Here is a 24,958-nt window from a genome sequence, read left to right as displayed (position 1 = left end):
ACTGGCATGTCAGGACATTGACCTAGTGTACCTGTACGGTTCACAAATCTTTAATCTTGATCAGCAAGTAATCAAAACACCCAATGTCATGATGGAACATTACACCTCATTACATAGATACTACTCAATGTAGTGCCAAAGTTTGGTCTGTAGCACAATGCACAGCACATTTGATAAATAGTACTGACATGAACCATAGACCTGTGACCCACATGGGTGGAGGGTCTATGCATGAACTGTAATCATGATGGTTCAAAATTGTGAATGCACCAGTTTATAATTCGATAAACACATTAATGTGTTCTTGATATCAAAGTGTTCTACATTTGCAGAAATTGTAGAATACTTCAATATTAAGAATGTATAATTAATGGTGTTTATTTTGTTTGTTTGGGGAGGGTGCGAATAAATAGTCTCCCAAATTCTATCATGTCATGACATCCATGGCCTAAAGCCCTATGTAGCACAAGGCAATATGTACTTGAAAATCATCACATCACATCACATCACACAATGGTCTAGTGCTATCCATGGCACGGAATCTTAAAATCTCTCTTTACCATGGGCTAAGATCTAGACAACACTGCAATGATTCTTACAACTAACACATCTCAATTCAGATCTAGACTATATTACAATGGCAGATACAACTAACACATCTCAATTCAGATCTAGACTACATTACAGTGACTGTTACAACTAACACATCTCAATTCATGCTTGGCAAACATCACATCACTAAGACTCTCACACAGTTTAGATTCCACAACAGAGACATTCACTTCTAGCAGCTTATAAAGACTTTATTGGTCTCAAATATCTTAATTATTCAACGAAAAAAGTCGAATACATATTTAGAGAGGTGCTGTGAGAAACCCTCTCTCTGTCTTGTACAAACACGATAAGCTATCAAGAATGATTTCAACCAGTCTTTCCAAGCAGTATAAATATATTCTCTATAATACAACACAACCCTGTCAATATCTTTTTCATCTAGTTTTCATCAAATTGTGATGAAATTTCTATTTCAGTTACACGAAATAGTCTGACAAGTTTGTTTTCATACTTCATAGATGCTTTCAATGTGATGATAGGAATGTGCTGTATCGCAGAGAGACACAACTCCAGGCATGTGCGTAATTCCAATGCCCATAAGAATTAATAGTTGCAATGTAATTGTTAGTGCATGATATCTCGCAATCTATGCTATCCTGTTATACAGTAAAACAATGCCACGTATTTAACATAGATTCCGGGACATTTCTATTACACGTTTATACATTTCTTTATCTGTGTACTACACATGAATAGGCTACAGTAGATTTTTACCAAACAATGGGGAAACTATTTAACTATTAGGAAAATGTAGTTATTAAACTATACACAATAAGGGCACTATATGTCAATATATATCTTTATAATATAAGATCAAACTAATCTAATTCATAAAATTAACAGCACAGGAAATATAATCTGTGTTTTTGTTAAGGGTTTGGTATCCTAATGGTGGTAGGAATATTGGGGAAACTTTTCCCAATATTTGTTGTGAGTAATAGTACAATATGTTGGAGACTTTACTTGGATACGACCCTTAACAAAAACACTTGTTTCTTCCACTTGTTCAACAAGTACTTTTTGATTTCAAAAATGCAACACCATTATAAATGAATATTATTATTATTCTCCAACTAGGATAAAATTAACATACATGTTTGATATGTAAGGTCAGGCTATACATTCAACATATAGTTCTGTTATGTAAATACAGTGTACTCAACTAAAAGTTGGAACACTTGTCACACGATTACAAAAGTCAACTAAATATGTTGGCCAGTATAACAACATGTGAAAATGTAAGTTATTGTAACAAGAATGTGACAGCCTAACATTAGCAAGTGACACTGATGTGACATTGTTATGTGTCACAATGGTATGTGAGTGTTACAGAGGCATGTGACACTGTAACATGGAACATTAGCATGTGACATCATAACAATAGCATGTGACCCTGAACATGTGACCATACAATAAAGATGTGACACTAGTTTTAATGGCACTTTTCCAAGAAGGAACCCTCTGGTGAGGTTAGTAGAACAGAAATATATCTTATGATAGTCCACTGTATACTTATAATGTATACAAGGCTTATATCTGTAAATAAAACACTTGAATGGAAGTTGTTTGGGTCCCAGCAAATGTCAAAAGTAGAATCATTTGAAGGGGTGACTTTTATAGTTAGCACCCTCTTGAAATAAAACTATTGGTAATCCACAAAATATCTCCTTTCAAATAAACATATTTTCCAATCATATTTCAGTTTTGCAAGCAGTTGTCCAATGACAAGATAGTTCTATATAATTGTCCAATGACAAGATAGTTCTATGCAGTTATCAGACCACTAAATTATAAGATAATTCACTCAAAATATGCAAATATTCCATAGATTTAATTTGCTTCAAATCATGGTGCACACTATGTTCATAAAATACATGCCTGAAACTCTGTGGAGTTAACTGCCTCACTAAGTTGTCATATTTTTTTCTGATCATATTTCAATCCTAGTATTATATACTTGTACATGAGTGGTTTTCAAGGTTTGTCTAAGACAAAAACCTACTTATATATTTTAGCATCTTATCAAAGGTATCGTTCATACAGTATTTGTCAAGCGTGTCCTAGAAATCAAAGTCGCTGTACAGATCCAAGTCGTCAACAATATCAGTTTTTTTTTACAAAAAATATAAAACAAATAGCCGATTCTTTTCAGCTGTTAAAATCCCATGTTACTCTACCAACTTGTCGGAATAGCAATCAAATTTTCTGGTCTTCAAAGCCAACAAAATGCAAGATAGTGTGTTTTCTGTGCACTAGAAGAAACAAATCAGACCCAGTGATTCCAAAATATATGGATTTTACACAAGGTCTTCACAAACCCTCTCTATGCAACTAACTTCACAGTCTGCAGTTTGTTACGAAAACTATTCAACAACTCAAACTAATGCCGCCATCCAGAAGGAAACCCTTCCAGAATTGACAAGTTCAAGTTTAGAAACAGTTCTCCTTCCCTTTGAAGAGTGAAAATTTTGTGATAGCACTCAGAGGAAAGAATCCATGAACCACATATATCAGGACTAAATTCTCAAACACATAAACTTCCAGAGGACCTGATTTACGCGTTGTCATACTTCCATCATGTAGTTCTTAGACTCTTCAACTCAAAATGATAACACCACTTTGATGAATCTCTCTCTCCAATCTCCTACTTGCCAGGAAGATCCTGGTGTTTAGGTAGAAACCGTTTGTCTCAAAGCAACTTAGAAAATCTGCCTATCCAAGCAAATTTTCTTAGTTACCGTAGACCACAGCTTTCACATCTACACTTCCATATGGAAGTATCTAATTCATTTTTTTTTTCTGCACAATTAATGAAACAACAAAGTCTAGTATCTTCTGTGAATGAAAACAACAAAACTTCTTAAGATTTCAAACATGTGCCTTTTTAAGTAGTTTATATTAAGTTCGTTCGGCTAGGGTAGTCAACATGGAATTGGGTAGTCGAGTGACTTATTCTTCTAGTCACTTGATGCTGAATCATTCTTCATCTGGGTATTTCTTGTCGATGAACTGTTTGATACCATCAGACATGATGAATTCTGGGTGCTGCATGACCTCAGTGGGATGTTCACTGACGAATGTAACCTCGTTGTTTTCAATCACGAGAATACGAGTAGGCCAAGCACCGTAGTTGAGAGCGAAGCTGTTGTCGATGTTATCAACCAGAACGCGAACTTTGCTTTCATCTGTGATATCAGTAGTCAACAGATCTGGTTCAATGTCTACCAGCATTCTGAAAAGATTGATAGAAAGGACAATGTTAAAGGGATGTTTGATTTATATTCTTGACAGAGCAGACCTATAACATCTGACTATATTTACTACATGTACCTTGGTAATTGAAACCAAATCTGATTAAGTACACTCAATTCACTACACTTCATATTTTGTAAATGATTCTCAAATATGGTCCGAAATTACATCATGGCTAAACAATTTAAAGTTATCAAGCCTCCCCTTTCAGCATTCATAGTCTCACACTTATACTGCAAACTTAACTCCTACATAAATATGCTGTCTCTGTCATTTTGTATTGTAAGTATATGTAATTAGCACTCGGACGTTTGCAAAAATCAGGTCCAAGTTACAGACTAGGGCACTTTAAACATAGAAACTAATTTCACAATTTGAGATTTTACATACCTGGCAGCATCGATTCTGTCTTCTAAAGTTTTATGAGAGTTGACAGGGGAGAATTTGTCGCCAAAACTCCAGCCATCTTTTGGATGGGCTTCTTGCAGATAGACGAACACAAATTGCATTCTATCCTTGTAGCCCTTGAAAAGTTGGCAAAGAGGACCACCCTCGATGATGGTCTAAAATGAAAAAGAAAATTGAAAATAAAGGATTATGGTACTTTTATATACATGACAAACACATTATTTGAACACCGTACAGTATATATTCAAGTATTTATTGCTGTTATTACACTTGTATATATTTTGATTTGGAATAACTGTCATCATTTTTGCTGATATTTAGCTCTAAATTAAAATCCAAATGACAATTCACACAGAAAAATATATATTGTCCATGGTTTCTCCAGTTTGTTACCATGGTCTTACAACCTTTCCTGAGATGTTGTTCCTTGTAGGAACCTATGTACTTTGTTAGCTTTCCCTTTTCTGTTCTCATGGTGTTTATACCACTATACAAGTTATCCATGATTTATAACCTGGTTGTTCTACATCAGAGCAGTATGTGTGTATACCAAATGGTGCGTTATAATGTCTAACTTAGATCAACTAAGCTTGTGCATTTTCACAATATTTTCTTTCATTACATCGGAAAATATTCACGACATGGGTTTTGCCAACATTTGATGAAGGCCCTTCAGATGTCACCAGTATTTTCGTTCTTTGAACAAATGAAAATATTGGAAAATAATGAATAATTAAAGCCTAGAATTAGGATTGATACTTACCCTCATTATGGGTCAGCTTTGCGATGAAGACATGAATACAATAGGTCGGTCCTTTTGGGAATGAAGTTCAGAAACCGACACCTTCTCCTTGGTTTCTATGGCAACCAGGTCCACATCTGGCCGTTTATCACCAACACGAATAAAAGCGTTTAACAGGTTTGCAACTCCCTTTCCGACAAAGTCAAATTGTTTCATGATCTAATGTGAAAAAGAATAAATTCACACATGAATTAATAGTGTAACCTTTGTACAAAGTACACCTTTTCTTTCTTGTAAAATGAAACATTAATTCTAGTTTTGTCTACATTCAAAATCCAATGAATCATACAATCAGTGTAAACAAATAGTGGAGGGTTTAGCCTTTCAGATCTAACAGACAGAAACCTGTTATTTACATTCTTTTTGAGAAAATACATGCTTAAGAACATTAATGCTACGAAATGTTGATTATGAAATCATGTTGTAAAATTAGAGTAAAATAAAGGCTAGAGTGTTTGCATAGGGGAGACTTAGTGATGTACTGAATTTAAAGACTGGGCCCAGTCCTTCAGGTGTAAGTCTGTAAACACCCTACACTGTAAAATATGTTGTGTTGTTCAGCCCTACCAGGCTTCTACACCATTGAGTGATAGCTGATAGCATTGCACAAATGTTATACCTTACAGATTGACAAGAAATCACTGCAGAAAAGGTTGATTAGGGCTGTACACGATTGTGTATCTCGTAATCTATTCTGGTAGATGCAGTAAAATACTGCTTACCTCTGGATCAGTCTTGTATTTTGGTACTACAAATGCAAAGAAGGGAAGTCTTCCAGGCATGATATCAGCATTGACACCAAAGCTCTCCAAAACCTGTTGTTCAGCATTACGACATACATCAAACATATCCATATGAAACTTGGTCTTGTCTACATGTTCTACAGCATCGTCAAATTTCCTGAACAGTCCTTCTGACAACATCACTTCTCTCATTTTCTTGGAAACATCCAATACAAGTTGACGGTTTGACAGGAACTGTTCTGCATTCAGTCCTATTTCAAAATCATACATAAAAAATTATTAACATCTCTCATTCTGCATTTACTTGAAGATCTCGCAAAATTTTATAACACACTTCCAATCATTTCATGCTAATAACACTGACAACACTCCAGCATACTTTTTTTTTTTAGACTTCCAGCATTATACCATGCACGAGCCAGGATCAACGAAAAATATGGAATATCTACTCTGGTCGTTCTACATCACGACAACGTGTGTCTACGTCACTGGTTCTGCTGTGTTCAAAAGAAGAGTCAAAACACTCAACATTGCCATTACTTTCCCCAATTGTTTTTACATTACTGGCAATGATATACAATGTAATTATATTATTCCCCAATACTTTCTTCATTCACCAGTAAAATACTTGTGACCTAAGGGTTGCTGACAAAGGCCCCTTAGGTCACTCATATTTTCCTTGGCAGAACGGAGAAAAATGTTGGGAATAATATCTGAATACATGTACATATTTAGATTCAGTTTCTGCCCTTCCAATTTTTAAATACCTTTCATTCAGGCTATTTCATAATATACAATTTAATAACTATATTAACTGATAGACTCTCGCAGTCTGATGGTTTCACTGACAATTTAGCAAAAGGTAGTTGGCTGTGAAAGTCTAGTTTGTATACATACTGTAATGTCAAATTACTATCAACACTCACACTGTTCCCTCTAGTGTAATTATTTAGGTTGAACATATTAGGAAATAGAGCACAAGTTTCTATTAGAGACCAGCTTCAAGTCTTCAAGGTATACTTGCCAGTAGAAAATTTTCACAATGATGAAGTGGCTTTTAATTGGAGAAAGATGCTTAATACAAGATTGCTATTTTCATAAATGTGCCAAAAGGGAATTATTTTCTGTCCTTTATCTTGATTTCTCCAAGTTTAAGTTAGTTTGCATACAGTACAACTCCTGGCTTGGTGTCAATTGGATACTGACACTGGAATAGTGCTGGCATTAACCCTTCCAGTAGACTGTAAGATACGTTGTGACGTTTCGCCCTCATCGGCCTCCTCTCGTTGGCCGATGTTTGAGGGCACCCCGTCACGGCGTACCTTACAGACTACCCTTCCAGTTGCACTGAGCTAGCCCCAATGTTAACACCAAGACTATGCTGGTGTTGATATTTTACCTTCCAGTTGCTAACATGTAAACTGGTTAGGTATCACTGAGCTAGTCCAGTACTACCAAGTCAGAAACAATTCCTGAGCTGTATTGTAATGTTTCTTTTTTCTAGTTTCCACAGGCAAGTTAGTTTTCTTTAAGTAAGTTCTACTACTAATTCACATATCGTATGAACTTGCAAAATCATAACATGTAATTATAATTTATAGCAGAAATGTATCACAATTTGCATTTACAGTGTCAACATGCCATTTAGAGGGAACACTGACCAAAAAACATACATTTCATGTAAGATACATATAAGAATGCATCACCATTGGCTGCCATGCATGCACATATGTATTACATATGACATACACATACATACATACATACATACATACATAGTACATACATACATGTACATACATACATACATACATACATATACATATACATACATACATACATACATACATACATACATACATATATATACAATACATACATACATTGTACATACATACATACACATACATACATACATTTATACATACACATACATACATACATACAGACAGACAGACAGACAGACACAAGATGACAGACTATTTAAAGTTGTACAAAGTTAATCAGAGCACTGTATTTAAAAAGTGAGCCAAAGCAAAGACAGGGGGAACCACACCTATCAAGGTGGATTCAACACTAGCACAGATAGGATAACACCAACCAAGAAAAGGCTGTGCATGCAGAAATTTCAAGTCCACCAATACATAGTAATTAGTATAGTTAAGTAACGTGTACAGTTAGCATGCAAACATTAGGACAAATACTCTATGTCAAGCAAAGTTTTCAGAAGATTGCAAGATATTAGACAGAGGTCTCAGAAAGTTGGCAGGAGTTTGTGCAAACATTGAGATAAGAAGGAGCTTACAGGAATTTGAGAAGTAGAGAAGAAACAGAGAAACTGACAGGATTTTTTTTTCACTTTTGGTTACCTTTACTTGTCTTATTTTCATCAATGGGTTTTGATTTCTCCTTTTGATGGCCATTCTCTTGGGGTGTCTTTTCAACTTTTACTTTTTTAATGACAGGCTCGTAACCGTTTTGCACATGCACTGATTCATTGCTATTAGTATCGTTACCACGTATTTCTTTGCCATTGGCATGTTTATGACCGTGTGTACCATTGGTTTGTACAAATTCGTCTTCATGCTCTCTCTTGCGAGAGACTGCTACAGCCTGTAATTGAAAACAACATACATGATTAATAACATGTTTAGTTTAATAGTAATTATACAAGAGTAGATCAAATGACAGCGCAACAGCATGAGGACCATGGATGTATTAACCCATTCAGTACTGAAAACTTTGCCGCCAAAATTATTTGAACAAAATTCTTGTTTTTATGAAAGTTTTTGGCATATATCAGCTTCATTTTAGACTGGAATTAAAGAAATGTTATTTCCTAATAAAGTAATATTATTATAACTATGAAAATGTTCATATAAATTGGGTCCCAAAATTATTTAAAACTCTTCTCCAGTCACGAAAGGGTTAAGGAGCATAGACCCTCCTTTCATGTAGGGTGTATGATGAGACTCAGACCACCCACTCTCGCGTTCCTGATTGCTGCCTCTATGAAATGCTTTTATCATTTTTTTTACAGGTGAAGTGGTCTTGTTTGAAACATAGAAGTTATCACTGATACTTCCATGTTCAAATGGATTACAAAGGTTATGCACAAGTAGTTCACTTTTCAGCACAATGCACGTGCGTTGATCAGGACAGATCAAAACTCTATCAACTTGAACCGAGTATTTTACAGCCACAGAAAGTTTGGAGATGGGAAACGTTGGGGCATCACAACGGTAATCTTTGTAACTCATTACTAGTGTTATTAAATCTGAAAGAGTTTTACTCATCTAACACTTACACCGGCTTCTATATGCTGTAGGTATTAGAATGGAAGTACCACACACGTACTTCAATGTTTTAGGTATTCGCTTGGTTACACTGCCTACCCCAGGACAGAAAGACGTGACCGGTGAAGGCATCGTCCATGCACGACATGTTGACGTACTGTTCAGAGGCGACCTTTCACTACAGCTGTTTGACCTTTGACACTAGTATATTCGCATACGTCATTTCATCGTCATATATTCGTAACCAATATGCAAAAAACCTAGCCACACTTTGTGGTAAACGAGACTTCCAAAGTGACAACATTAACGCCATGTTTTACACGTTTTCGTTCTTTGAAAAAGTTATTTCCGAATTCCCGATATTCGATTCACGACTTTAAGGTCATTGAACAGCGCCCCCAACAACCAGGCCTTGGTTCGTCAAAACTTAATAAGTCACACATTTGGGTATAGGTTACATACCCAAGTCGACAGCCTACTGGTAGCTGTGTTGGTTGGTACCTCTGTCATTGAAGTTCGTGAGTTATTAACTTTTAACTTTAATTACTGTACAATTTTGACATGCAATGTTACTGCCAGAACTGATATACAGTCGGTTGAGGTCTTTACGACCCTGTCTCTTTTACAAACTCATTCTGAACTATGCTACTACATATATTCGCTACGTGTTCTATATTCAGTGACAATTGAAAAACTGGATAACAATATTCTTTGTAACCAAACACAAGTGTTCAATACATCTGTGTTTATATTGTTATTGTTCACTTTCATGCACGGCTTCGTTTCACATTCAGTTTGTTTTCGAATCTCACACGTACATGCCATTCTAGTCGGTAACCTTACTCCGTGACCATGAGTGCGTTTCAGCAAAGTTATCATTACGATCGTGACTTTGATGTAACAATACCGGATTTTTTAATATCAGATTTCTTTTTCATTGCTTCACATTATACGATCGAAGAGGCTATATGACCAATTTCAACCCTGTAACTCCTCATCACGATAGCATAAATAAAACTGCGTAACACCTAACCATGGTGCATCATGGGAATGTTTTCATCGGGCCCAGGGTTATCCAGCCATCAACCCGGGAAGGTAAATTTCCAACCGAGAGCATCAATCTAAAGTTTAGGATACTAAATTAAAATAATGAGACCGTATGGCATAGTACATTGTAAATATGATATACTAGCAATCACCGCTCATATCCTAACTACATTGATGATACCAACAACTCGTATCACGTTCGTAGTGCATGCAACATTTTCTCAAGGTCGTCTGTTACCAGCATCGATTGACACGAATATTTATCGGCAATTTGTCGCGATAAATATCAATGTCTTCAACGTTAACTTGACTTGATGAATGACAGAAAAGGTTCGTACTCATAATGTACGTGAATGCTGGTTTAATAAAATACCTAGCTAGATTTGCCGAGTGTGAAGATTTATAACGATTTGTGGCGCGACTACACTACTATTAGAACTTACGATCATCACTACACAAGTTAATTAAATAATTGCTAATTGTTTATGTTCACATTCTAGTTGATGTCAATAATCCAAGTTCGTTCAATTATATGCACGTCGTTCAAGTTTTCTATCTCATTTCAGAGTCGCTCCAAGCGAAGAAGTTCGATCATCGTTATCAATTGATCAGCTCTCAAGTGACAACGAACAACGCCGTGACCATCTCCGGCCGTAGTGCGTGACGATATAGTTATGACGTCTGAACCTCCATAACCAGCCACAAACGACATGCAAACGACTGATCTAAAAGTATTGTGTGCAAATGAGATGACCTTAGTGACGTCATTTATTCTGCGCATAATTTACACTATCACGTTTGTATGACGTGTTCTTCCAGTCACTCTAAACTTATACATGTATCAAAATGTCTGCACATAGACAATTGCACAAAATTATATGCTTACCTGCAGTAAAGTATGTTTTATCAATATCACAGACAAGTCTGTGGTGTTATGATTCAGTTATAGCCAATTTGATAAACACCCACCATACATTACGGTTTAACCAAAGTAAACCCCACCCCAAGGATCGAAATCATGAAAGTATGGAAAATTACATCAGTCGCAGTTCAAGGGACGCAAGTTCTTTCCCCATATTTCTGTTTTGAATCCGACTGTTATAAAGATCTGTGCATTGACACTGAATGAAATTTGACAAAGAAAACTTACTGTATCGGGCATCTTGATTTTTTCTCTGCTTTCTGTTCACAACAGGGGTCTGGATCTCCACAATAATTTATCTGTGAAGTGAGTAAGAAGCTGTTATAAGTTATTTGTTCCTTTTTCGTTGCTGCAGGAAATCTCAAGACGATCATGTTACATTCATATCAACCTAGAGAAAACCAAGTCTACTGTACACGTATGTATAAAATCTTGAAATCGTCCTGAAATGAAGATGATATACTAAACAGAAGAATTACCACTCAAAGAGAAGTTTTTGAAGCTGGAAGAATTTTACATACGACAAGCTGAAATATTCAAATTGGTTATAAAACATCAAGATCTGATATCTACGTATCTGTGCAAATATAATCATCAAGACGCCATCACGACCATAGAACGTGAAGAGGAGCCAGGTTTGTCAAGCCTTGGCCGAAGATTATTCTGAGAACAATGCAAGATCACATGTTTGGATAGAATATATCTGGTTCTATTCTATAAATTGAAATATTAGTTTATCCGACATCGGAGGAATGTATGATCTACATCGTCATAAATAGCCAAGAGAGAGAGAAAGAAAATGATGGCGTTTACGTCCGAACATCATGGACAATCAACCAGTAAAAAGTATCATGTGATATTTATTATGGATTTGGCATGTTTTTGCGTTGCTTTTTGAAAATACAGAAGTAATAAGTGGTACCGTACACGAATCAGAGTAACGAAAATGTTGGTAGAACTTAGAAGCATTTTAAAACCTTGAACCGCGCACGGCCTCCGAGGCTCGCATGACGGTTTCATAGACTTGACGTGGTGCATGTGAAACCCTGACTTCATGATCATGATGAAACGCGCGTACTCGGAGGTTTTTGTGTTCATCTTTACGTTGTACGATTTAAATCTAAAAAGTATTAAACCGTCTCTCTATATCTTGATATTTTATTTTCCCCCTTTCAAAATACCAGTAAATTATTAATTCTCCAAAAGTCAATTCAACTCGTAATAACGGTGTGCGCAGAGGACGAACTCAATCTCGACTTCATTGACTCGTAGTCCGCGGCGCAATATGAGTAAACATTTGGGAAAGTTTCATCCACAGTTTTGTAATAAATTTAAGCATCGCTTTAACTCTGAAAATGTTCAAAGAATAGTCTAAAAGAGATTGCTCCCTTTTTATTCAAATAATGAGAAGAAATTACCATGAACGGCAGAAATTAATAAATATGGTACTTCCAACAGTATGGATCAGCCTTCGAAATGCTCTAGAGTAGAGTATACATTTATTTAGTATTAAAACAAATTTCGTTGTCGGGCTAAAATATTGTCGTGTCCCTGGTCTAAAGCATTGATTTAGAAACTTTTATCGTGAACAATTCGCAAATTTCAATTCAACTTTGCATCCAACCCGTATTACGTAAAACTGCAACTCGGATCCGCAGCGTGAAAGTCACTGTCTCCCCGAACCGAAATACCTGATCAAAAAGTTTGCAAAGAAGCCCTAGATATTCTGTAAATGTCAACCCCGATATGTGAGCACTCCAATATTTTTCGAATATTTCTTTTCCTTCAAAATGTTTAGCCTATTGAGACCAATTCTTTTTTTTCTTTTTTTTCAAGTAGCGAGGAAAATTTGCCGTAAAAAAAAAGGTTCGATTTTTTTTTGTATATCGTGCGTCGAACAGACCAGATGCATAATCGTGATGTTCTGCGATGATTAATTTGGTGTTTTAAACACATTTTGTTGATTTATCGTGTGTTAAAGCATAAATTTCGAAAACTTATAATTTACAACCCCTTGCAATCCTTAATTTTAGCAAGTTAGTCCGCAGTCGCATGTAAACTTGCAGCCGAGAGCGCGAAATAGTCAAAACCTCTCCCGAAACGAAAACCGCAATCAAAACATAATCAAAAGTATACATTTGCAAAGAGACACAAATTTGCTATAATTGTACACAGATTTGTGAGCACCCAAATGTTATTTTCCTTCAAGTGTTTAGCGTAACTTGAGTAAATTTTACTCGTTGCTAATACAGTAAGCGGCAAAGCCACTCCCCGAATGGCCGGTTCCATTATAATAGAGAATGGTCGGACCTTGTGGAGCATCACGGAAAATCCCCATCCTGTGATCGAGACGAATAGCACGATCCAGGGACATCATAGAAATTAATCAATTTCTAACCTTGATCGCGGTACTTCGTTCCTTCCCCAGATTTAATAAACAGAATGTAACAATCTTTTTGAAAGTAACGTAGAAAAATGTCAAGGTGGGTTTCACAAGTCTATATACTCTTTCAATATTGCCATGCGAGTCCGCGATTGAGATTAGTTATGACCTTAATTTAACTAAAGGCAATGTTGCATCATGTACATTTGTCAGCTGATAGTCGCCTACAGCCGAAATGTCGTTACTTTAATTTTTAGTACATATAACACACACAGACAATAATGTGAAAGTTGTACAAGTTTCTTTCACCCATATATTTTTTTCTTCAACACACGATGAAATTTAAAACCGCTTATTTGATTACTCACAAAATATAGTACTATTCATTTGTTAAGACTTTTTGTCGACTTTCAACATTTTTGGACATTAAGACAATACAGTAAACGAAACATATATTTTAAAATATATATATTGTGTCTGCAGTCTGATCATGAAACGTACGTGAACACACACACTACGATACAGTATGAATGTTATATACAGTTCAACTCGTCGACTGTCAACTAAGCAGTCAGCTGTGGAAATTTCCAACATGCAGATTAACTACCGGCGTTTTACCGAGAAAATACCAGCGGAAAATCGCGAGTGGAGTTATTATTTTAACAATTAACAATTGAAGGCAAAATAAATGATCAAACACCTCTTATTAAAGTATAGTCAGCTCCATACAACTCTTCCTTTCCCGTCTTGAGTGTTGAACCGTCTTGCACCGAATATCCCCGACCAGATCGATCGCACTGTGTACCCTTCACGACGAACGGCGATGGATTGGTGAGGAAAACTCCACACACATGCTACTTATAATGCGAGAATAGTATATAGTACGGAAAATTCTGCCAGCCAATAAGGTAGGGATGTTCACGTGAAGGTGACCCAGTTCGCTTTGTTTCATATGCAAATAGAGTATGTCTAGAGGTCACACGAAACGCTGATTAATATTCATGTAACAGCTGTTATATACACTCAGCTGATACGATCATGACGATGCCTTCAAGACCCTGATCGTCTCGCAAACAAAGTCTACTTTTACATTAATAAACAAGGGAGTTGTTTTGAAAGTGGGTAATCTGTCAGAAATGTAATTAAATAAATTGAATCGAACGTACGCGTGTAACCTAAAAGACGCTACCTCGCAAAGCGTGATAGCATACTTGATAGTTTACTTGCCAATGTCGTAATTCAAAGGCCTCTTTTACGGCACTGTCCGAAACGTACCCGCGCTACGAGGCAGAAGTGTGCGTACATGTCTGGGTTGTGAGAATGCTTCATAATCATATCTTATTGCTTCATCAGCAGAAATAAGTGATTTGGCTTGCGAGAATGGATATATTAAAGTGTATCACGGGGATAGGTACGTATTACTACCATTAGTACCTGTATAATGATAAATGACGAAGTCACCGGTACTTTAAAACTAGTACAGGTCATGTACTTTCTAGGTGTGATTAGATGTATATGTAACAGTGTGTACTTTGCAGTCTAATCTCCGATTTAGATTAGGAGCTATATTTGGCGTCGATTAAAAAACCGGATCGTACGGAGTTCGCTCTGGGGTCGGGGTTCCACGCAATCTGATTAAAATCGTAATGTGGTGAAAGCGTCTAAATGTTTTATTTACCTCTATTTCCATCGTATAATATAGTAAAGTATATTTTATTTGACATGAAATAATGTAAAAAATACATTATCTAGAGTCAAAAACAACATACAGAAACAACAAACGTCACGGTGTACTACAAGTAATCCCAGATAGTCACCATTTCTGTATCCAGGTACATACAGTACCCACATCTATTAATCATGGACATTACAATGGCCCTGTTATATGACGTAGGTGCACGTGCATGATAACGTGTACACGTACGCCAAGATACCAAAACAGTGTAGCATTACACTTGAAAACCAAAGCCAAACTATTGTTTCGATCATGAAACTCTGACCCCTCATGATCAGGTAGATGCTGAATCAGTGTGTTCTCCACCTCTGAATACACTCAAAGCTCGACCTGGTGCAAGTGCTTAAATAAGTGTATTGTTTGAGAACTTCGACGACTCACGGACATCACGATCATATCATCCTGGTTCTTGTCATCGCCGCGTTTTGGAAAATGAGTTTCAACTTGCCCGCGCAGGAAGTAGCCTCCGGGAGCAGTGCATCATATGGGGAGTACTTCACATCACGTCTGGCATTGTTGGTATGTGTATGGTCTTGAACTGCAGCTGGTTTTATTTCCATTATTTTCATATTATGTTATTTTTCCATTATAGAATAAAGCCTTTTTGGTGGTTTACATTAGCCTCTACTCCTCCTTTCCTTTAAATATCAATATCTTGATTATTATCCAATCCAGATTTTTGTGAAAATATCCCTAAACCATAATCTGAAGTTATTATATATTATATGTATTATAGGGATGAATATTTCTATAAATTCAGAGTCTCTCAACTAAAACGATAAAGATGTAACTATGCAGTTTCATGAAACACTAATTGGGCATTAATATGTTGCAAAGTGAAATATTACTATATATGTATAATATTGAGTTATTAGGCCTAACAAAAAAATTGTGTGGTTCCGATTTCCATATGGTCTCTATGTTAATTGTTTGTTCTTATCAGATGTACAGCCATTACAGATTGGAAGAACAGTTTTATATTGAGTTTCTATGTCAGTTTCCGCGTCCACTATTTCTTGCGAGACTTCACACAATTTTCGCGATTGTATTAATTTTTTCTCGAATATGTACAAAAAAGTTACGGGTCGGCGTGAAAAACTAGGTGAGGTTGGGTAACCGGAACCAAACAATTTTTTTTCAAGGCCGTAGATGAATTGATAAATAATATAATATTATTATGTTTAAATAGACAAAATCTACAGTAAATGCAACTCAGGAATGATTATATAGTAAACTTTTAATCCAGTTCCTACTAATTTTGCTTCAATGTTAAACTCTCATAAACTCTAGATCTAAGTATGATTATGTCAGATGTTTAGCACAACTGAACTGGAAAGGTTCAGTAGTGCTATAGGCATGGTGTAGTGTCTGTCTGTCTGTCTGTCTGTCTGTCTGTCTGTCTGTCTGTACGTACATACGTACGTACGTATGTATGTATGTATGTATGTATGTATGTACTGTAGAAATTAAATGACTGTCCGTTTTGCTAAGTTGTAGCAGCATCAGTTGGATAGTAAATAATTAACCCAATAAATCTCATTGAGACTATGTGTGGTCATTTTAGTGTCAGTTTAGCCTGTTGTCTAGCTGTGGACTCAAACTTCATTAATTACTAGTATCACATCACACATGCACACATACACACAGTGTTTTACACAACAAAATTCTTCATAAAGTTCATTTATAGTTCAATTTTTTAATGATTTTGGTAATGGTAAATGATTAACAAATTAAACCTCCTTTACGTTGTCATTATTTAATAACAAAATAAAAAAAGAAAACACGTATCAACTTTTAGTGAAACTTTTACAACTTCAACTTTTAATACTACTCTGATGTCCAGTCATCATAAAACAACAAACTTTACAATATGTATTGACAACTCACAACTTTAACTTTATAGCCGAGTGACAACATTGCAAGACTATAATAAAACATTTCTGGCATATACTTTACATGCAACTACAACTTGTTCATGTATTGACAACTTATACTATTTTGAAGTTAGCCACCATAACAAAGAGTTACTAACACATATTTTACATGCAATGTTTACATCTAAGTCATTTCTAGTCCTGTTTTTCTGAATAATCTAATTTATCGGGTTGTGCCACTTGTATGGAATTTCGACTCCAATTTCACTTTAATAGGGCTGTTCCTTGGATTTGAAAAATCAATGCGTTAAAGTTGTATGAGTTGTCAATACATGATGTAAAGTTTGTTGTTTTATGATTGGACATCAGCAGTATTAAAGTTGAAGTTGTAAAAGTTTCACTATTAAAAGTTGATACTAGTATTTTCTAGTAATGTGTTATTAAATAATGACAACACAAACGATTATGTTGTTAGTCTTTACAGTTGATTTGACAAAATAAAGAACAAAAATAAAAGTTAGTCTCCCAGTTTACTTCATTTGTGGAGGTGTGTACAGTACATGTGTATATGACTTGCAGATTTACGATCTTATCACAGTTGATCTTATCACAAGTATTCAATGGGTTTACCTGAATGAATAGACAAGTTTATACTGTACAAGTTTTCTGCTTTTCCTTGACTACTGTAAGTCTTGCTTTCTTTTCAGATATATATATATATATATATATATATATATATATATATATATATATATATATATATATATATATATATATATGCTCATCAATTTTGTGTTTGCATGAGTCCATGTAAATAGCTGCAAATTATAACTATGAAAAATGCACATATTTAAAGTAGAATTACTTACGATTGTAGAATGTATATTAATAAAAGATACATGAGACTAGTATTTTTATACAAAACGACAACTAAGTGTTTGAACCCTGGTGATATTATGTACCTCTAAGTTTTAGTGCAACTTCAACAATGTATGTCACTGTTGTAGCAAACGTTGAGACAAAGTTGGAAACCAAGTCTAGTAATCTAACAATATATATATAAACATTTATTTTTGTTCTATATTTTGTCAAATCAGCTGTAATCGTTTTCCCCCAAAATATAACTGTAAATGAACTGTTTGAAGTATTTTGTTGTGTAAAACACTGTGTGTGTATGTGTGATGTGATACTAGTAATTAATGAAGTTTGAGCCGCAGCTAGACAAAAGGGTAAACTGACACTAAGATTACCACACTTGGTCTCAATGAGTTTTATGTGATATGTATGTACAGATTCAATTAAAGACGAGCCCCACTTTGTATTTCACTGTCCATTCCATCATGGTTTACGAACGCACTTCTATAATATCTTACTTGATTCATGTCCAATTTTTGTAAACTTTAATGAGTCAGACAAATGGAACTTTATGATGACAATAAGCCTATCTAGAGCAACTAGTAAATTTTATCAGACACAGACTTGAAGAACATAGCGTACAGATTCGTTTATTGAAATCAATTCTTCCTAATAGATGTACATATATAGTCAGCGTATTACACGATGGGTGTATTTAGTGAAACATGGACCCAAGAATTTTCGTTGGCTTCCACTTTCGGCTACACATATTTTAAAGTGTAATTGTACAGCCCCCCCCCCCCGCTCCGTGTCAGAGATGTACAGTATGGTACACTACATCATTACACCAACTTCAGTGTCCATACATAACAATGAGAGGTTTCTTGTGGGCTTTTCGAAAAGTTTGCTTGGATATTGACTGTCTCATAATTAAATGTATGGTAGGTATTGAAATGAAGTGTACAATTTTGCAAACTACAAGGTAAACAGCTGCTCCTGTGATGAGGTTTGATATTATAAAAAAAAACTCCAGAGAGAGAGAGATAGAGAGAGAGAGAGAGACAGACAGACAGACAGACACAGAGATAGCAAGAGAGGTAGAGATAGAGAAAGACAGACAAACAAACATACATAGATACAGACAGACATAGGAAGGCATATCATACACAAGGCATGACTGTCGCCCAACTCATCACGAGAAATGTTTTAATTTACTCCGTAAACGACCGCTCGTGAGGTTTAATTTGGTTCAAATCATGAACAAAATATTTCGCCCCTCCCTTCAGACCATCATAATTGTCATGCCCCTCCCTTTGAACCCTCAATTGTTTTCATACCAGCCCAATTTCTCCCAAGGCCCCCCCCCCCGCCGCCGCCGTAAATTCTGACCCCAGCCTTACGCCATATAAAAGTGTGAGAGATCTGAATGCCTTATCAAGTTTAAAAATGCTCTCAAAGTCGTTCAAAAACGTTCACTGACTGATTCCCAATCAGTCACTCGGGTTATGATTTTACACAAAAATAACGCAGTTGTGTTTTTTCTTTAAATAAATTATTCCATCAAATAAAGAATTGACCAAACCTGGCGATAGTACAAGCATATACCAGGGGCATTATAACATGTGGTCACGTTCTATGGACCCTTAATTAGCCGGAGCGATCTCCAGCCATTCCTTTGTAATGAGTGCCAAAATATAGTTTATAATCTAATCAGAGATCATGCTACATAGTCGGTGTCTACTTGAAACGGTACCAATGGTACGACGTGTACATGTACTCGTTCACGGGACTAACTCAGTCATCAATCGTTGATACAAGGTAATATCGGTCAGATGTTGCAAGATGGTCTGAAAATGTATGATGGCAAAATGTTGGCTTATTCTATCTATCTGTCATCATTATTATGGAATATACAAATTTTATTCCCTCCATTTGTGTTCTCTGATCATTTTGATATTTATGTGGAACAGCGCCTTCTCTGGCAAGAATAAGCAAGTGTCTGGCCTGTCGATGTCATCTACTTTCATGGTGGCTATGACGACACCTTTTCACGACCAAAGCATTTTTTTCATGACGGAAATTATTCAAGGGGGGGGGGGAGAGAGAACATGCCAATTCTAGAGAAGCTGCGAAAGGGCTTGTTACCAGGAATCCAATAAAAATCGACCGACCAAGCCATAGTTGCCATGAAAAAGTAATGAGAAACATAAAAAATAGGGACAAAATAGAATCACCCTAAAGTGCAAACTCAAAAATCCATTCTGGTGAAAGGTTACATGCCTAACTGCATTTCAGTTTAGGAAATGGTTAACAATGGACTCAATTAACAATGATGAAGAGTTTAATTAGTCTCGGATAAATCCGGTGAAAGGTAAACTTTTCTCTAATACCGTCACAGCATTTACATAATCTATGTACTTTTCGTAGGCAGCACCGTGTGACTCCGAATCCAAACTCTAATGTGATCATTTACAGCCATTATATCATTTCTGATAAGAGATGGCAGCGATCAGAACGTCGTTTGACAGTGATAAGATGGACAATCAAACTAGCTTTAACCAGTCCTTATCACTACTACACAAAGAGATCAAAGAATGTAACATCGTTAGTGTGAATTACACCATGATAAAAATGGTGAACACAAGACAGCTATGGCTTTCTATTCACAGCTGCATACACCATGATTCGTAAGAAAAGCAACCGTACACCATAACAGTCTTTGCGTACCATGTGTACACTAGGTATGTCTTGTTGTATCCTATTGTGTGCTATGGCCATATGTATATTATCTTTATGAGCAATTTATATTAGTTTAATAGTGTGATAAGGAGAAGTTGTTTTCGTAACCTTCAAAACTGGTTTTAATTGCCCACCACTGATAAGACAACGTTCTGATACTAATCAACACCGATAAAACCTGTATTTCGCAGTAACACGACAACCGGTTACGTACTGTGACCAGCAACGTACCAGCAAGGTAACGTACGCGTAATAACACATTCTTCTCTGGGACTACCAGTACCAGGAGTAATTTATCTCGGCATTAAAGACTAGAAGCTTAGGGAAGATCTCACATTGTCACACAAGCTCAATAAGGCATATAACCTACATTTTAGGCATATAACCTACACGTTCATTTAGGCATATAACTAGTCTGTAGGGTACGCCGTGACGGGGCGCCCTCAAACAGTGAGAGGAGGCCGATGAGGGCGAAACGTCACGACGTATCTTACAGTCTAGCATATAACCTGCACGTTTAGGGTCTATGGTTGGGGGGGGGGGGAGGTCTAGCGACGTCAATGCGATTATTGAACTTCATTTTCGCACTTTTAACCAAATTTCGATGGAAAACTCTTTCAATGAGAACAGCTAAATTTGTATTTACTCCTGAGATGTTGATAAGTTGATAAAAATGTACTTATGTGAGGTATGACCTAGTCTGTAAGGTACGCCGTGACGGGGCGCCCTCAAACATCGGATAACCCTGTGAGAGGAGGCCGGTGAAGGCGAAACGTCACGACGTATCTTACAGTCTAGGTATGACCATGTCCTGGCTTTGTGGTAATATTTTAACGTACATATTTAGCATCGTGTTTTTATATTGCATCGATCGTAGTGGTGTGACCACTACAGTTCTCATCATAGTTTACAGCATATATAAACGTCTAATGTCGTACTTATGAATGTTCCTTTAGGGGGAGGGGAGGGGTTTTGACCTAAACGAACGATATCGATGTTCATTTGTTGAGCTTGTGCGACATTGCGTTAGTTTATTTATGTTAGAGAGGGTTCTGGGACTAGTAACGACTTCATTGATAATGTACCTCCACTGAGATGTATTTCAAATCATTCCCTAACACCGATTTGGTTACTTTATATTCGGTAAAAAAGGAGTTGTTTCTGGTCAGGACATATGTCTAAAGTGGTGTGACGACGCGAACCATTTTTTAGTACAACTGAACTGATAAGGTTCAGTAGTACTACAGGCATGGCAAGTGTGTGCGTGTGTGTGTGTGTGTGTGTGTGTGTGTGTGTGTGTGTGTGTGTGTGTGTGTGTGTGTGTGTGTGTGTGTGTGTATGCGTGTGCATGTAATTTACTCCTATATATGCGTCGCTTTCATAGCGCATCTCATTTGCCTAAGGCATGTCATTTGTTATACAGTGCACCATTTACCTTAATGCATTCGTCAGTTATGTATGTCATTTACCTTTATATATGCATTGTTTTGCTTTATGCATGTCATTTACTTTCATCATACGTATATCATTTGCCTTGTGTCATCTTTTTTACATGGCACACCATTTAAGTAATTTATTGCCACATGTGAACCATTTATATTTATGATGCACCATTTACCTTATGTGTGTGTAATTTATTTTCGTATTTTCATCGTTTGCCTTATTGGTGTGTTATTTATATTCGCACATGCGTAATTACATGTACAAGTGTGTTTATTTTCAAACACGATTCAATTGCCCTTATGTGCATGTTATATGCTCATACACATGCATAATTTACCTTTATACGTGTCACTTACGATAGCACGTGTAAAACAGATCTTTTGCATTCATTATCATCACACATTGAATGTAGACGAATAAAAAAGTAAGTAACATAATTATAGATAAGCAACTTATAATTATAGATGACACTTACCACTCTTTGCCGTCAGGTGCAGGTGATGTGCTATGCATTTGATATCCTGTAGATATAATAGACATTGCCTTGAATGACAGCCACAAAAGCCAGATGGTAGTATTTTCAGTTGGTTATTTAGAATGTTTATGGAACTTACTGTATATTTTATTTAAATTCCCATCCTTCAAGATAAAATTGAATTTACCAAGAGCACTGTAAACAGGTTATGATATGGCAATTCTGGCAAAAGGTCCCCTGAAAATTAGACTGTTGAATAATTTATATTTATATTCTTACAGTCTAATTTCCATATTATCTAGTCAATGCTAGGGGTGTCATCGCTGCCAAGCAATTCTTTGTCGCCTTTTTTGAGTTGCCATAACATATGCCAGAGGAAACAGTTTTTATTTTTATCTATGGTTGGAGGGAGGGATTGGCAAGTTCACACACACATACCCAATGCTTGACTGCGAATAGTTATGACTTATAAGGGCTTTGTGCCCTCTCAAACAAATACAAACATGGAGTTTGTACATGTTGGTGTGAAAATAAATTAGATATGACACGGCAAAGACAGCGAATGCAGACGAAGACGCGCACGGAGAAAATGGAGACAGCGGCGGAATTGTGAAATTTGTGAGTGTTATGTATGAGAGAAAGGATATAGACAGCAAGTTCAAATAATCAAAACTACCGGACCAACCGACAAACCGGTCACCAACTTAACCTAACCAGAGCACAACCAAACAACAGAAGCCAAATAGAAAGAGAAAATAGATGTACTGTAATATGTAATGTGTAATCATGTTTAGTGACAGCGAAAAAGTACTCAGACGCGACGCGAGTTAATTGACGATGGCGAAGACGGCGGCAGCGGCGATGACAACGAAGACGGTGAAAATAATGATAGTATTGTTATTGTGCAGGTTGGGGAGGGCAGGGAGGGGAGAAGAGATTTAGAACAGCAGTCACACATTCATTCATTCATACTTAAAAAGAAAAAAAACAATAACAATTCATGAACTTTTAATAATCGCCTTCTTGGGTCTTCGTATACATTCCATCCTAAAGTGAAAAAATCCAAAAATAGTATGACAATTGAAATCTTATATACAACAACATTCATTCAAATTATAATAATTACCAATTTTGTAATATACTGCGGAATAGATAGCTTAAACCAAAATGTCTAACATCTGATATTCCACTAGTGTTCTTTATACCATGACCGTGCATAGTTACTCTCAAGGTAACGAATCTCCAAAACGTACTTGTGACATAAGTTTGTCACTGCTTGTCATATGCTTAGTACTGACGAAAGACTCTTTAGATAAATTGTACTTTCCATTGCTAAAAGAAAACAACTTTGGGCAAAAAACCTAATGGCCATTTTCAGTAATTTTACAATTCCAAATGTTCACTTACTTCTTTCACTTCTGATTGGCTGTCTGATGTTCATCTGCCCTCTATTTTCGTGCCATCTTGGGTGGCCTTGGGGATCCATCCTGAAAGGAATGAATAAAAAAAGTACACTATAATCTTATTGAAGCAATGAAATAACAGTCATTCAGATTCTAATATTTACTCTTAAGTTGCCGCTACTCACAATGACCCTTTTGAGAAATATTACTGCCAATAATATAATTATTCTAATCTCCAAAATGTTCTTCATTCAGCTACAATCTACTTGTGACATAAGTTTGTCACTGCTTGTCATATGCTTAGTACTGACGAAAGACTCTTTAGATAAATTGTACTTTCCATTGCTAAAAGAAAACAACTTTGGGCAAAAAACCTAATGGCCATTTTCAGTAATTTTACAATTCCAAATGTTCACTTACTTCTTTCACTTCTGATTGGCTGTCTGATGTTCATCTGCCCTCTATTTTCGTGCCATCTTGGGTGGCCTTGGGGATCCATCCTAAAAGGAATGAATCAAACAGTACAGTATAATCTTATTGAAGCAATGAAATAACAGTCATTCAGATTCTAATATTTACTCTTAAGTTGCCGCTACTCACTGTGACCTTTTAGAAAAATATTACTGCCAATAATATAATTATGCTAATCTCCAAAATGTTTCTTCATTCAGCTACAATCTACTTATGATATAAGTTTGTCACTGCTTGTCATGTTCTTAGTACTGACGAAAGACTCTTTAGATAACTTGTACTTTCCATTGCTAAAAGAAAACAACTTTGGGCAAAAAACCTAATGGCCATTTTCAGTAATTTTACAATTCCAAATGTTCACTTACTTCTTTCACTTCTGATTGGCTGTCTGATGTTCATCTGCCCTCTATTTTCGTGCCATCTTGGGTGGCCTTGGGGATCCATCCTAAAAGGAATGAATCAAACAGTACAGTATAATCTTATTGAAGCAATGAA

At 36.2% G+C, this 24,958-nt stretch overlaps 1 long non-coding RNA gene and 1 pseudogene across 3 annotated transcripts; one reads left to right on the top strand and one right to left on the bottom strand.

Annotated features, from left to right (window-relative positions):
* Window positions 1-793: 793 nt before the first annotated feature.
* LOC144452819 (uncharacterized) lies at window positions 794-14,388 on the bottom strand (annotated as a pseudogene). Of its 2 annotated transcripts, none has more exons than XR_013482372.1 (7): window positions 14,169-14,388; window positions 11,314-11,384; window positions 8,337-8,433; window positions 5,800-6,071; window positions 5,039-5,236; window positions 4,258-4,430; window positions 794-3,847 (listed from the first exon to the last, which is right to left on the bottom strand). The product of XR_013482372.1 is annotated as an uncharacterized LOC144452819, transcript variant X2 (transcript). The 2 variants fall into 2 exon arrangements; XR_013482371.1 differs by having other exon boundaries at window positions 8,190-8,433; window positions 14,169-14,387.
* LOC144452820 (uncharacterized) lies at window positions 9,531-12,353 on the top strand. Its single transcript, XR_013482373.1, has 3 exons — window positions 9,531-9,634; window positions 10,078-10,211; window positions 10,730-12,353. It is a non-coding gene; the product is annotated as an uncharacterized LOC144452820 (long non-coding RNA).
* Window positions 14,389-24,958: the final 10,570 nt, after the last annotated feature.

This window comes from Glandiceps talaboti, chromosome 23, assembly GCF_964340395.1.
Source record: "Glandiceps talaboti chromosome 23, keGlaTala1.1, whole genome shotgun sequence".
Lineage (NCBI taxonomy): Eukaryota > Metazoa > Hemichordata > Enteropneusta > Spengelidae > Glandiceps > Glandiceps talaboti.
The sequence above is the reverse complement of the archived record's forward strand: the minus strand, read 5'-3'. Positions and strand labels throughout refer to the sequence as shown.